General features: G+C 41.3%; 1 protein-coding gene and 1 non-coding gene across 5 annotated transcripts in view; both read right to left on the reverse strand.

Moving 5' to 3' along the window:
- Positions 1–16,500, reverse strand: part of NCALD (neurocalcin delta) — a 446,431-nt gene that overhangs the window by 155,102 nt on the left and 274,829 nt on the right. The window lies entirely within an intron of this gene.
- LOC119471334 lies at positions 16,085–16,189 on the reverse strand. Its single transcript, XR_005200364.1, has one exon. It is a non-coding gene; the product is annotated as a small nucleolar RNA U13 (small nucleolar RNA).

The raw sequence follows: 16,500 nt of genomic DNA on the forward strand, positions 1-16,500 counted from the left end.
AGGTTCATTACCTTGCATGCACCCACTCTCAAATCCATCTTCAATTCACTGGTGAATCAGAATTGTAATAGTCTGATAAGTGAAGCTTACCAAAGGGCATTTGAAATTCTGAGTAGGTCATCATCGCTTTGTTCCCCTCCCCATTTGTATACTTCTATGTATTCTTTTGAAGAAAAACTGGGATCATGGGACAGCCTTGCTTTCCCCAAAAGGCTGTTTACTTTGTGAGCTCCTCTTAACTTTTCCCGTGAACCTACAGTTTCTCATGGCCCCTGAGAATCCCCTGCTCAGGGCTCCCTGCCTGTGCCCCCAGCATCTTCCCTTCTGCCCAGGGTCATCTCAGTGCAGTGGTCTAAATCGGAACTGCCCTGTGCTTCCCTCCGATCTCATCTAAACTATTCTAGATCTCAGTGGCTCCTATCCCTTCAGGCTGAAGCCACAGGAACCCTAGTTCTTATTAGGAAATCCAAATTCCCTATGCCCCCAGAGGCATGGAAACTCGGCATCGGCTGCTGCCGTTCCCATGAAGCAGCCATGATTCATAGAGCAGCTCTTTTCTTAGTAACAATGAAAACATTCTTCTTTGTGTTTTGCCAATGCAGATGAAGGCCTTTTAAGCAAACCAAACTTGCCTCTGGGTTTTGCCTGGACTGTGCCATCAGCTTGATTCTTGGAGAGGAAAAGAGGAGAGAGAGTAAGGAAAGAGCATCTATGGAGTGCTTCCTGTAAGCCAGGCTTCGTGGTCTGGTCTGCATTTTAACTTACATTATATCTCACTTACATGCTTCCAATTCCATCACAAAGGAATGCAAATCCTCCTTTCTTGGTCTCCACCCGGGGAAAGAAACAACTCCCTCTCTCCCACTCTCTCTCTCTCTCTGCCCATAAATCCTCGGGACCTCCTCCTTAAGGCCTCTAACAGCCTGAGCATTCTGCCCAAGGCAGGGAACTTAGACCTACGCCCTGGACAGAGCGTTTGAACTTCTTCCTCTCCTATCAGAAATACATGGTATTTGATTCTCCCCATCTTGGCTTCTAAAATAACTGTTTTCATTGCTTCCAAGGCACATGGCAAGGTCAAACAATCAAAAATGGTTTCTTCTTTAAAATGACAGTAACACGTTAGATTCTGTACATGGCTGACCATTTCTGTTGAATTTATAGTCTTATTTGCAGTAAAAATAAAATCTAACTCAGCCCCAAAGAGCTAGAGGTAGTTATTGCATCAAACCCAAAATATGAGAAACAGGTTATGTTTATTTTTTTAAGCAAACACCTGATTTCAGGGACTTAATAATACATGTTTGGAATTAATGAAAATATTTCCTCATATAAACAGTGACAATGCCAACACAAATATCGCGGGCTTTGCCCTCCAGCTTTCCTGTGGAGTGGATAACCGTCGTCTTGCCACCCTTGAGAAACTACCCACACAGTGATCTGAATAGATAGGACTCATTATTCACCTGCCAGGTCTGAAATTACCATGTCAGCCCCTGCCCGTCCACTGGGTCTTTCCCAGTTATTTTTAGAAAAACGTGCACAGTAGAAGCAGCTCTAGAACATTTTCTTATATTGTGGCCATGTTTAAGCATGATTAAAAAGGGATATCATGAAGCTTTCGGCCATACCCGAGCCTGGATCCCAGAGGTTATGAAGCGAAGTTCGTGGCAGCTTGCTTTTAAGGTGTAGCCCTTCTTCCTGAGCCACAGCTTCTCCTTCTGGAAATCTGCCAGGGCCTGAGTTTCCTCATAGGATGAGTGGAGTCAGGCTAGACCAGTGAGTCTGAAATTTTAATGTTCACACAGATCACCTGGGGATCTCGGTAAACTTCAGTTTCTTATTCAATAGATTTTGGGTGAGGCCTAGAAGTCTACATTTCTAGCAAGCTCTCAGGTGATGCCAGTGCTGGACTTTGAGCAGCAAGGGACTAGATGACTTCCCAAGAAACTTTCAACACTGAAGTTTTATCCCATTCAACATGATGCAAAAAGGTTAAGTAGCAAATGTTGCAATAGAATATAGAAAAGCTGGATATCTATGTTTTGAAATCTCTTAACAATAACACAGTACAGCAGACTGTCCGAACTGACTTGGCTAGGACTGTTTATAGTTTAGTTTAACAAATCATATAAGACCCCAAATGTTTACAGACGTATTTACTTTTTTCCCATGAGCAATTAAGATGAAATTACTGTTTTGTTTTTTTTTACAATTTTGTTGGCTCAGGGCAATTCAATTAATCCCCCAGCTCAGACATCCTAGGGCAAGGTTTCATTCCAAGAACTATTATCTAAACTGGGCTGGGGGGTGGGGAGAGAAAATGTATATAAAACTGGTGAAAATATGCCAGTTTAAAATAAAATTTGTAATTCTCAGAGAATGAGGATAATTGTCCCTTTTCTCTCAACTTCAGTTTTGGCTGGAAGGAATAGTTAGCAGAAGAAAAAAACAACTGCTCCAAATACACTTGGCAATGGTAAGGCCAGCGCTCAGCTTTCCCTGGTGGGTGAGAGCCTGGCTTCTGCTACTTGTGAGAATTTATAGACACTTAACCACCTGGGACAGATGATCATTGTTTTATAATAGCCCTAGGGAAAGTTGAGTCCATTCTTTTCTCCATAACTGGCAACAAAGATCAAGAGAGTATAAAATGAGTGCCTTCTGGGGGGATTTGTAAATTTGGAAAGGCTCACACATTCAGAGCTGACTTGAGGGAGAAAGGGAGCATGAACAGAAAAAGGAGGGTGTGACAATGTGTGCAAGGTATGTTAGTTGATGCATTTACTTCACACCTTTCTCCAGAGGACACCACTGTAAGGTGTGAAGAGATGCCGGTGACCCCTGCTGGGGCTGGCCTCACCCAGTTGCCCCAGGAATGACCTGCAAGCTGAGCCCCACCCAGTGCCCAAGCCAATGAGAGCGAGGCTTCATGTGACACTGGAAACATCTTTTCCACTGGCGATTCAGCTGCTCATTCCCTGCACCCCCCCCGCCCCAGGCGTGGCCAGGCCACCAACGGACCTTCAGTTTCCCTCATTTCCCGGTTCCTCAGTCTTTTCCTCATCCCATTCAGAACCCCATGCTGGCCCTGCTTTGGGGACTGACCTACTCGGGACCCCATTTTCAGGCACTCTTTGTTCTTCTGGGGTACCTGACCAATCTGGTAAAGGGATCTGTACCACTAGGTAGCACATGTAGAAGTATTATGTCCCCCGGGAAATAACCTGCTTTTTAATAGGGTCTTTGACGAGTGAGGCGATGCCTTCCCCCTAAGTAGTGACTCTGATGATATAACACAATGAACAAGTGGAAGAAACCTGTTGGGGAGACCCCTTAACCCCTGATAGGGAGAAACTTAAGGCACTTTATCAACCCATCCTACATGTAGGCCGAGTTAAACTGTATCAACTGTGGTTGGTTTTATCAATTCCATCTTTTTCTGCTTAGTGAAAGTTAAAGATAAGTGATTTCAGGTTAGGGCACAGGATGAAGCACCTGGAGGCCTGAGTTCTGGGATGCCTCTGCAACTCCCTAGCAGTGTGATCTCAAAGAAGTCACCTCACTTCTTTGTAACTGGTTCTAATCTGTAACGGGAAGAGACTAAACTGGGTTGAAAGCTTCCAAAGCTTTTGTTTATTTCATTCTTTTTGAAGGAAACATGTTCTTTAAAAGGAATCTCATACATAGAAGTCCAATTTGCAAAGCAGATAAAAGCACTGTGCTTGGTTAAGTACCACCGGATGCTGTAACAAGCAAACCTCAACATTTCCATAGCTTCACAGCCCCACGCAGGAAGTCCCAACTGGCCTCTATCTCAGGTGATGCAGGGACACTTGCCCCTTCTATCTTTTTTATCTTTTTTGGAGACAGAGTCTCACTCTGTCGCCAGGCTGGAGTGCAGTGGTGTGACCTTGGCTCACTGCAACCTCCATCTCCAGAGTTTAAGCAACTTTCCTGCCTCAGCCTCCTGAGTAGCTGGGACTACAGGCATGTGCCACCAAACCCAGATAATTTTTCTATTTTTAGTAGAAATTGGGTTTCACCATGTTGGCCAGGATGGTCTCAATCTCTTGACCTTGTTATCCACCCTCCTCAGTCTCCCAAAGTGCTGGGATTATAGGTGTCAGTCACCGCACCTGGCCAGCCCCTTCCTTCTTATGGCTCTGCAACACTCTAGACAGTAGTTCTCAACCAGGGGTTATTTTGCCCCTCCCAACACCTGCTTCCCTCCACCTTCTGCCAAACCAGGAGACATCTGGCAATGCCTGGAGACATTTTGGGCTGTTCCAACAGGGGGAGTGCCACTGGCATGGAGTGAGAAGAAGCCAGGGATGTTGCTAAACCCTCTACAATGCACAGGACAAGTCCTCACAACCAAGAATTCTTCAGCCCCAAATGCCAATGGACTGAGCTTAAGAAATGTTGGTCTAGGTGCTTAAATTCTGTATATCCAGTCAACAAACAGGGAGAGAGCCCTGAGGAACGCTGCATGAGAGGGTTTGCCGGGGCAGGGCTGGAAATGACACACATCACTTCCATTCACATTTCATGAGCTAGACCTTGGTCATATGGTATACCTAGCTCTGCATGTGCGTGTGTGTTTGTGTGTGTGTGTGTGTGCACGTGACCAGGGCAGAAGGGGAAGACGGAGGTGGTCCCTGACTGAGTAGCTACTTCACAGAAACAATTCCATACCACCAAGGGGAGCATGCAGAGCTGTGGACATACCTTTGAACAGAGGTTAAAAATGATGGCACTAGATCGCCTAACAGTAGTAAGGTAGAATCGTGTAGGGCCTTATTTCCCAAAGGCAACTCCTGGAAGTCTAGAAAAGATCCCCTTGTGCTCATAAGTTGACCTGCTCTAGCTACAGGATGACAGAATCACATAGAAGCTCTCCAGCAAAGGTGCATGTGGAAATCCATCATCGTCTGTGGAACTGCATTTCCCACTGAAGGGACATGGCTGTGGCTGGGGCTCATAGAGGGCTTCCTTTTCCAAGTGAAGAGCAAAGATAAATACAGTCAAATATAAGAAGGAGATAAAGACAGACAGTGAATTTAGCCCATTTCTCTTCTTAGCTCAGGACATAGCAGTCACTCTTCTCCTCAGTAACAAAACAATCAGAAGGTTAACTTGGAAACTATTGGCATTTGGAAACACAAATGAAAAGATATGCAAATTGTGTTAGGTTTTCAGAAAAAAAGCTCAATGACCAAAATAAGTAAAAATCCCTAGACCCCTAGACCTGTTTCTGCCTCTAACAGGCAGTACTCTGGGGAGGTTCACTTACCTTTCTGGTCCTTGGCACTGGCATTTATGAAATGTGGAAAGTGACCCAGAGTTGCAGTTTTCTAACTGTCTTCTAATTCTGCCTTAGGGAATCCCTGGGGACTCTGGGGGACCCCTTTATCGTTTGACTGGAGTAAATCAATAAGGATTAGCCCCCACACCCAACTCCGCTTTTGTCTGTTTGACATACCACACTTTGGTGTAAAACTTTTAGACAATGGATTTTATGGCTAAACAACATTTGAAAACTTCTAATAAAGATTACTCATTTCTAATTCTAATATGCTATGATTAGTTCAAGAGACTAGAACGATCTTAGTAAAAACTTCCGTGCATTCCTCAGTAAAACAATTTTTTAATAATAAATTTTAAATTACTATTAAAAAGGCACAATTAGGGTGGCCCAATCCCCTAATTCTCTGATTGCAATTGTCAGAAAGCCTTTAAGTCTTTATGTTAGTTTCATTCATGTAGAAGAATACAAGATGAAATCCCTTATCACTTAAAGAGAATCTTGATAGATTCTAAATAAGTATTAGTTATTACATTTTTAATATAGGTAATCTTGATCTCAAAAATCTATAATAAATCTGATTTTTAATGTAACTTCTGACAGTTGTTGTCAAGCCTAGCACTGGCTAATATCAACCACCCTGCTTTGCTAGGGCTACGGGATTCTTCTCCCTGCTCTCAGACCTAGGGGAACTCTCCATTGCCAATCACTTCACTGGGATGAGTTTTTAAAACAGTCCTACACAACACTTGTTTTCTCATTAGGAATCTAAATCTACTTCCATTCGCAGCTGGACCCTCCCTGTGACCTTGGCTATGCATGCCCTATGACCTTGGTTGATGACATTCCTGATCTGTAAACCCACTGAGACCAAAACAGAGTCCCCTCAGTATCTAGTGTGGTTTTCTACCTATAATATACATCAGATAAATAGTGTAAGTGACATATGACAAAGACCACAGAGGCATAAATCAAACAATGTAATTCCATTACTTATAACATTTGGGTATCTACAAAGTTCAATTATGTTTTGATGAATTTGCAAAATATGTTTCCAGAAAATCTCCAAGTAGAAACTTCTGCTCCAACTTCCAGTAGCAGTAATTACTTCCCATGTTCTCTACTTAGACACAGTCTTTTCCACTGGAGCTACCCCTGGTAACTACCACCTGCTACCACTGATAGGCATCACCATTCTTCTCCACATACAAGCCACTGAGATTATGAATATAAATCTTATGAACCTTAGCCAGCCCTACAACCCTACCACGAAACACCGAAAATAACCACATCCAGGGAAATTATCATAGACCTTTTTTAAAATTCTGATTCCTGCCACCAGAGCAATACCATGGGCCCTAGTCAAGGTTTTGATCGTCTTTTCAACCAGTGATGAAAAGGTTGTAGGAATTTCAAGTGATGGTAAAGGTGACTTATGTTTTATAGGCTGGTGAAAGTCTCAAAATTGAAACATTCTATACTGCAATTCTATTTGCTGGTCTGTTCCTCCTCTTTAAACATGAAGACGTGGAGGCAGGCATCATGTCTGTCTTGTATACCCTCAGATCCTACCTAGCACAATACATAGTAAATTGTACTTGCTGAACAACAGAATAGAGGATAGACAAAACCACTTAGTGTGCTATTATTAATACAATGTATAATCATTTTTGTTGTGACAACAACCTGATTCTCTAAAGGAGGTGAAAAATTAATTCATGAGAAATATAATATAGATCAAGTTCATATAATCTTCTGTAGTCATTGTATAGTTAAATGTTTCTGTCCTGAATATTAATACTTTCCAGAAAAAGAAAACAGGAACATTTCTGAGAAGTTCACAGCAAATAATCTGAAAAAAGAGAAATATACTCCAGCTGCCTTGTGAGCCAAGTAAACCTGCATTCACTCATTGAAATCAAAGTTTGACAAAATTAATTTTGGTGCTTCGCTGGAAAGAAGGTCACTGGTGGACCCATGCTTTTTTTTTTGGTCAATGTGTATCTTTTATTTAAAGCTTCATTGATTGACACTATTATTTCAGGGCACCTTCATAGGTTGTATAACACTGTCAATATCAGAGCTCAGTATGATAACCAATGTTCACAATGATATTCTTGAGTCTTGAAGTAAAACATACGTTAGGCCTTGTTACTAAGGCAGAGACATACTTGATGTTTTTCACCCAAAAAGTGGTTCAGCATTTATAGGGTTATGTTTCAACTGCCTGTTCACCATGTTGTTGGAGAAACCCTCCTTCTCTTTTGCTGGTAAAGACAGAATACCATAGTAACAATGACAGCTTAACATAATACACTTTTATTGAGTGCCAGCCAAATGTCAGAACCTACCTGGGTACTCATGATGCCAAAGTGACTAAGATATGAACCTTGCCTTCAAAGAGCTCACAGTCTGCACTGAGGAAAGCTGTAAAACAGCTGGAATTCCACACCCCACCTGTGATGATGCTGGTGTGTAAGAAGTGCTGTTGGCATAGGGGAGAGAGGACCAGATCTAGATCTTGGGGACACCAAAAAGTAAGGAACAGAAGGGAAAAAAGAGACTGTATGTCCTGTTCATGGAATAGTTGCAGCTTGGCTGAGTCGGAGGTTGGGGTGGCTTTCCATGAGGAGAATAGCCAGCGGCTCTGCAAATGTTCAAAGGGTGACTTAGGGAGCCTATACTCCCTGCCCAAACCAAATATCCATCAACCTCCTCACTAAAGCATACATTTAAAATGAAACAAAGTGTGTTTTCCCTGCAAACACACATTCATTCAAGCTCCTAGCCTTCTATATTGCTACCCCTAAGCTCCTATATGGCAATTCATGAGTCACCCCTGAGGGCTTCCATATTCCATGGGGATGCGTACAGATAAAAGTCAAATGTCTTTAGAATAAATCAAGCCGAGAAAGCAGCTTTACCTTTCTTATGTCAATCATGGCACCAAATCAAAGACAGTCAGGGTAATGAGGAATGCTGTGGTCCCTGAGAGGGATGCTGTCTGGGAAGCCTGTGTTAGATTTGGTCTCGAAGGGCAAGGATCTCGTCAATTAGTTCCAGCCTCCCTGTGACATAAGCTATACATATTGGCAGTAAAGTAACTGAGAACCAATTGTGTCGCCCCAGGCAGTGCTAAATTAGATGTACAGTGCAACTTCAGCAGCTATTAATAGTAAGGAGCCTGGAGCCAATTAGAAATATGTCCATGTAATAAGGAAATGAAGTACTCTTAAATGTGTAAAACATCATTATCTGTCATCCATAGGCAACAAAATAAAAAAAACACACACACAGCTGAAGAGCATGTTCAAATTGAACAAATATTCCTGTGAGGATCCTAGGTCTATAATAAGCCACAGATTGAATTAAAGATGATCGTTCTTACTTCTAGACACTGGCTGATTGAAGAAAAGAAAATAGTGTAAGAAATGTAGGTGAACACATAGGAGCTGAATAAGTGAATACATTTGTGGTGATTCTTTATGAAATGAAGTCCACTGCAAACTCTTTGGCAATTAAGTAAGGAACATTTAAGCAAATACACTGCTTGGTAGGACTTGTAATATACAGCCTGAAAAACTAAAAATGCTTTGCAGTTTAAGCTAACTATGTGCTTTTTTGCTATATCAAAAGCTGATACATTACGTATATACAAAAGTAGGTACATGAAAACTTGGAACAATATAAAACATTATGAAACTGTTAGCCAATTTGGCCAAAGTCCTCTATGTTACTTACACATTTTTTATTTGAGGGGATAATATGATGTTGCAAACAGTAGCCATAAAGCAAACAGGACAAGCTATATATTTGCAAAGGAAATTGCAGGTCATGCCATTAATTTTTAAAAATCTAGTCATGTTTGTAGATGTGTGCCCATAACTCATATACATAAACTGTTTTAAGTTTTGCAAAGAAGTTTAAAAACTGCTGAGGTATTATTTAAGCACAAAGATATTTCATGGCACCATTTATTACTTAAGGCAAAACAACAACAAAATGAGTGGATATAAAAATCATTGATTCTAACACTTGAAGAGCTACTGTTTGAAATTATTGAATATATACCAACAATATACCAAAGCAAGGTAATTAATAGCTTTTAAATATTAAAAAGCATTAATTTAACACAGTGACTAAGGCCCTATTAGATTCAGAGCTAGTGAAATCTAGTGAATAGAGTGATAGGGTACCATAATTTCATATTTTTAGTCTTATTTGAAAGACTGCAGTCTTGGAGGATCTAAATAGGAATACTCAGATTTATTTCCAAATAATCACTTTTCATCTCTTTTCTAATTTTAGTCTGCACAAATCTTTCTGATTCACTGGGTCTCTGACAGACAGTTGTAGACTGAGGGTGGGTTGGCCAATGCAATAAGACCAGCTTCTGTCACTCAGGGATGCTGTGGCCTGAAGCTGGTGAGACTCAGAGGGAGGCTGTGAGAACATCATGTACACGTGTTGTTCCATCCATGGCAAACACCACTTGCTGTCCTCCTAACAGCCACCCCCTCTTCCCTTCTTCTAAAACAGGGTTCCTCAATCCTGGCACAAGTGACAATTGTGCTGGATGCTTCTTTGTTGTAGGGGACTGTCCTGTGCATTGTAGCATATTTAGCAGCATGTCTGCCCCTTCCCATTAGAAGCCAATAGCAACTCCCCCCTTCCCCCAGGTTGTGACTATCAAAAACGTCTCCAGATATTACCCAAATGTCCCTTGAATTGAGGAAAGACAGATATAAAATTGCCTCAGGCTGATAACCATTGTTCTTACAGAACCCTGCTTTATAGTCTTGTTGTCCCCGCAGTACTATAAGCATCTACACGCTGTAAAAAAGGCAGCTTCCATTACAGCTGAAGAGGGCGAATCTTGACTGGTTTAGATTAATTATGGTGGTTCCATTCCCCTTCTCACATGTTGGTTTACATATGAGAATGCAACATAATTCTGGCCAAGGAGATGCAAAGAGAAGTCTGCTGAGGGGCCTCAATGAAGGGATTCCTCACTCTAGGCTACCCTTTGGAGATCAATCAATCAATCAATCTCTGCCCTTCATAATAATTTTAAGGCCATGAATATTTTATTTACTGCAGTTTCTCTTCTTCTGTATATATACCCCTTGGAGATATATATGCAAATTCTCAGGCCTCACCCTAGACCTGAATCAGAACTCGATGGAGTCAATACTCTATAAACACCCTACAGGGGATTTTGATGCATGCAAAAGTTTCTGAGTGTGTGCATGTATATATATGTACACACACACACAACTGTCTCTGCCCCTCATAAATTTAAGGCCATGAGTATTTTATTTACTTCAGTGTCTCTTCTTCTGTGCTACATTAATCATCTGAGATATGGAGATACACATACACAAATAAAGAAAAAGAAAGAATAGAGTGAAAATAAAAGGCAGGAGAAAGAAGTATATTTGCTCGCCAGGGCTCCCATAACAAAGTACTATACACTAAGTGGCTTAAGCAACAGAAATTTATATTCTCACAGTTATGGAGACTAGAAGTCCAAGATTAAGGTGTCAACAGGGTTGGTTTTATCTGAGGTCTCTTTCTCTCGGCTTGTAGATGTCTATCTTCTTCCTGTGTCTTCACATGGTCTTCCCTCTCTACATCTCCATCATGTCCAAATTTCCTCTTCTCTTAAGGATACGAGTCATACTGGATTAGGACCCACCCTAATGACCTCATTTTAACCTAATCACCTCTTTAAAGACCAATTCCAAATACAGTCACATGCTGAGGTTTTGGAGGTTAGGACTTCAACATATGAATTCGCAACGGGTACACAACTCACACATATCAAGGAGAGAAGAAAAAAAAGGAGGGGGGGAACAAGAAGAGGAAGAAGGAGATGTATCAGTTGGGAGTGACTTCCTCTGCAAGTGACAGATATTAACGCTTCATTAAAATAGAGCTCTGCTTTTATCAGTAACATAGAGTCTGATGGGTGACATGCTGGTTGAGTTGGTCAAAAATGTCATGGAAAGCCAGTCTCTGTCACTCTGCCACCTTATTATCCTTATGCTAGTTGTCTCATGGTCACAGATGGCTATTGCAGCCCTAAGGCAGGAAGACAGGGAAGGGGGCTGTGCCAGTGATCTTCTTCTTACCTCTGTCCTCTTGTAGAGAAGTAAAATCTTTCCCAAAAGGTCCCCAACCTGTTTCCATTTATACCTCATTAGCCATAACTAGGGCATATGGCCAGCCCAACTGCTAGTGAATCTGGCAGAGCAAATACCTGACTTTTCAGAACCTCTGGTAACAGGCAGCAGCAAGGGGTGGCTTGAGATAGCTGTTGGATGAGCCCAACAACCACATCTATCCCAGGGAAGAAGAGAGAGAGAAAGAAGAGAAAAAATAGGAGGTGGTTGGGGGGGAAGATGAGAAGAGAAAAAGAAAGCCACCTGTAAACCACCTGTATTATGAAATACCATACATAAAAAAGCAGTTTTTGTACAGAGCTGTCCGATGGTGTTCCCCATCCTATTTTTAAAATTAGCTATTATATTTTTTATAATAGCTCATTTGTTATAATTTTTATAATTAGCTATGATACCCAACAGCTTGCTTAAGGGGTTAGATGATTGCTCACCTTTTGGCATAACATATAATATGTATTTAATGATTGCCTCTAGATAAGGAGTTATATGTGCACAATAAACCATACATCCCTAGCGTGTAACACAGTACTTGGTACATAGTAGGTAAGTACTAAATATCTATTGAATAAATTAATCAAACCAGTCCAGGTAATTGTGGGAAGAGTACAAAATAGCTACTCAAAAAGATATCATGAGGATTTGTTTTGGAAACTTCTTAGAAATGCAAATTCTCAGGCCTCACCTGAGACCTACTGAATCAGAACTAGATAGAGTCAATACTCTACAGTTTAAACACCCTACAGATTTTGATATATGCTAAAGCTTCTGAGGGTATGCATGTACACATGCGTGCACACACACATAGCTAAACTATCTCTGTCCTTCATAATTTTAGGGCCATGAATATTTTATTCGCTGAAGTTTCTCTTCTTCCGTGCTACACTGATCATCTGTAGACACTATTCTGTTATATGAATCTTAAAAAAATTTTTTTTGAGACAGAATATTGCTCTGTCACACAGGCTGGAGTGCAGTGGCATGATCTCAGCCCACTGCAACCTATACCTCCTGGGTTCAAGCCATTCTTGTGTCTCAACCTCCGGAGTAGAATAGCTGGGATTATAGGCATTCACCACCATGCCCAGATAATTTTTGTATTTTCTGTAGAGAGGGGGTTTCACCATGTTGGCCAGGCTGGTCTCGAACCTCTGGACTCAAGTAATCTACCTAGCCTCAGGCTTCCAAACTGTTGGGATTACAGGTGTGAGCTACCATATCCAGCTGAGGATCTTTTTAAAATGTTAAATTATGAAATATTAAAACATAAAGAAATTTACAGAGAAAAAAATAAAACACCCACATGCACACTCCTCAGATTTAACAAATGTTAACATTTGCCATACTGGCATGCCAGTCTCTAAAGTCACTAGGCCCAGCACTGGTCTCTTCCACCCTTCCATCCTTCTCTGACAGTCTGTCTCTATTCCTGAGCATCCTGTCTGCTGCCTGTGGCTTCCTAAAACCCTGGGCCAAGAGAATTCAAGCACCTGTGGAAGTGCATATTCTCACTGGCATTCCACCAGGGGCCAAGTTAATAGTCATTTTCACTCCCTGGAGATTTAGTCCCCTCTCCCTTTAGTTCCAATGATATATGCTGAGATGCCTTTATGTTCAGACACCCATGAGAGAGGTTGGGAGTGAGCTGAATTGTCACTATCATACGCTTCTCATCTGAAATGCAACTCTAAATTATTATTATTTTTTTTTTTCCTTAAAGATGACGGTTTGGCTCTGTGATATAGGCTGGAGTGCAGTGACACAATCAGCTCACTGCAGCCTCAACCCCTGGGCTCTAGTAATCATCCTGCTTCAGCTTCCCCTGAGTAGATAAGACTACAGACACACACCATCATGCCCAACTTTTTTTTTTTTTTTTTTTTTTTTCCATAGAGATGGGGTCTCACTGCATTGCCAAGGCTGGTCTCAAACTCCTGGCCTCAAGTGATCCTCTTGCCTCAACCTCTCAAAGTGCTGGGATTACAGGCATGAGCCACTGCACCTGACCCCCTAAATTATTTTGCCTTCTTAAGCTCAAGAGCAATGTTCTTTCAGATAAGACCCACTATAGACAGAGAAAAGAATGAAGCAAATTCAGCTAGTGGCCAGAGAGTGTCAAGTTCTTATTCTAGCAATATTGTGTAGGGTGCTTATTCTCTTTGCATCTAAAGAAGGAAAGATAATTTTTATTCCATCTAAAGGAAAGAGAATACTACTCGATTCTTAAATATAATTGGGTTTATAAAGTACATCCACACATATTGCCCCATCTGATACTGCCATTTGATAACAACTGGTATCCTTACAGACTGTCTGTCCTGTCGCCCGCTGTGTTCCCAGCATCCCAACTGTGCTGGTATAACCTAATGCTTATTAAAGAAATGAAGGACAGAGGATGCTTAAAGTGGTAGCTACGGAATCACCATGAAGGGCAGAGGTGACTGTCTAGTAGGAAGGGAGCCACTCGAGTGGGAAGGGGCAGTGCCACTCAAAGGAGTTTGTCTGTGAACTATTTGTTTCTTGTTCTGCCCTAATTTCTTTGAGAAATTCTTAGTTTGAAAAAAAGTCAGCTGAAATAAAGAGGGAGCCCAGCAATGAATTTGATTTACATTCTGATCTAAGTTCTTTATCTCATTGTAGACCAGTAACAAAGAGTTCTCAGGCTGGATCTGGCTGTGGACCATGCTTGGAGGAGCCCTGGGCCAGAAGAGCTAACTTGAAGCTGTGTGTGCTCCATGTGTACTTTTTATTGTACTTAATTGTACTGAGTTCATTATGGGTCACTTGGGAGAGAAGCAGATGGATATTACAGGATGACTGAAACCTTCTCCACACAAGCTATTCCTATTGGTCCCATTGAAGCTCAAAGATTACACATTTCAAATACTCTTTTCTTTTTCATTGACTGTAATTGTAATTGTACATATTTATGGGGTACAGGTAATATTTTGATACAGGCATACAACATGTAATGATAAAAGCAGGGTAATTAGGATACCTATCATCTCCAACATTTATCATTTCTTTGTGTTGAGGCCATTCCAAATCTTCTCTTCTAGCTATTTTGAAATATACAATAGATTATTGTTAACTACAGTCACTCTACTGTGTTATCGAACAATAGAACTTATTCTTTCCATCTAACTGCATTTTGTACCCATTAACCAGCCTGTCTATATTTACCCTCCTCTGCCCCACCATTCCCAGTGTCTGGTAACTACCACTCCATTCTCTACCTCATAAGATGACCTTTTATTAACTCCCACATAGGAGAGAGTGCATGTGATATTTGTCTTTCTGTGCCTGGATGATTTCACTTAACATCGTGTTCTGCATCCATACTGCTGCAAATGACAGAATTCTACTCTTTAAATGGCTAAATAATATTCCACTGTGTATACAGGCCACATTTTCTTTATCTTTCATCTGTTGAAGAATACTTAAGTTGATTCCATATCTTGGCTATTGTGAACAGTGTGGCAACAAACATGGGAGTGCAGATATCTCTTCAACTTACTGATTTCCTTTCTTGTGGATATATACCCAGCAGTGGGCTTGCTAGATCAGATAATATTCTACTTCTATTTTTAGTTTTTTGAGGACTCCCATACTTTTTCCATAATGCCTGTACCTATTTACATTCCCGCTAACTGTATACAAGAGTTCCCCTTTCTCCACATCCTTGCCAACATCTCAAATAATCTTTAATTGCAAGATCCTAGAGTAATACTTTTTGTTTTACAATTAAAGCCCTTTGACTGAGAAGAATGGAAGATGATTTTGAGAGGAAGGAGCCTCTGGCACTTGTCAGCATGTTAAAGTTTGCTGGCCTGGTTTTACTTTCATGCCAGTTTTTCTTCAAGCTTCCCCTGTACCCAGAAACACCAGGAACCTGGGTCATTCTAGCTCTATTTGGGTGAACTTAAATTGTGTTGTAAAGATTATTCAGTGCCTATTTTAGCCATCAACCCATCCCAGACCACTCTGGTGATGTCAAGACAAGCAGAGTCTGAGAGTCTAGGACTCTGTGCAAGATCATGGTAAGCCAGTGGTCCTCAGACTCCAGCAGCACTAAAATCCTCTGTAAGGCATTTAAAACACAGATTACTGACTCCACCTACTTCTGACTCACTCTGCCTGGGCTGAGGCCCAAGAATTCGCATTGCTAACAAGTTCTCAGGTGATGCAGCTGGCCTGGGACCACACTTTGAGAACCACTCTTCTAGGTACTCAACACAGGTGATCATGGTGGAAAGTGGACATTTCCCATTCCATCCATAAGCAGTATTTTTGCATACTTACTCCAGTGGAGACCACAAGTTGTTGTCAAATATCTATCATCTCTTTCTTCTTTACCAACAGAACACGAATTTTATTAACAACATACTGAGCCTTAAAAACACTACATTTTTCAGACTTCTTTCAGCTAGAGGGGTCCCTGTGACACAGTTTTTATGAATAAAATGTAAGTACGTGTCACCAAGTGGGACTTCTAGAAAGTCCATTAAAGAAGTTTGCCTGACTCTTGCTTTGTTGCTGTATTTCACCCACAAATGGCTCATTTCTTCCTCCTCCTTTTTTTTTCTCAAGTTCAGATCAGAAGGGTAATGTGCCAATGTCATCACATGGTTCAGAGGGTGACACATCTCACACATGCACACGAATACCCAAGCATCATGCTCATGAAATACAAAAGGATTGCACTTCCCTTCTTCTTTAATGGGATATGGACACGATGCTAGAAGGAGTTCTGCCATCTGGAGACCACAGGTGATAAGCAAGTGTCAAAGATGCTTGAGAGGACAGAGGTACCTGGGTCCCTTGCAGCATCATGTCTGTCATGCCAGCTCCAGACTGCCCATCTCTAGACCTCTGATTATATGAGAAAAAGAAAACCCCTCATTTATTTATTTAAGCCATTGTTTGGGGGTCTACGTTATTTTTAGCTAATGAAATTCACCTACCATGTTAAAAACCAGTGCTAGATGTAAAGATGGAAAATATATGTTT

The sequence above is a fragment of the Cebus imitator genome, unplaced genomic scaffold (genome assembly GCF_001604975.1).
Source record: "Cebus imitator isolate Cc_AM_T3 unplaced genomic scaffold, Cebus_imitator-1.0 Scaffold56, whole genome shotgun sequence".
Taxonomy (NCBI): Eukaryota; Metazoa; Chordata; class Mammalia; order Primates; family Cebidae; genus Cebus; species Cebus imitator.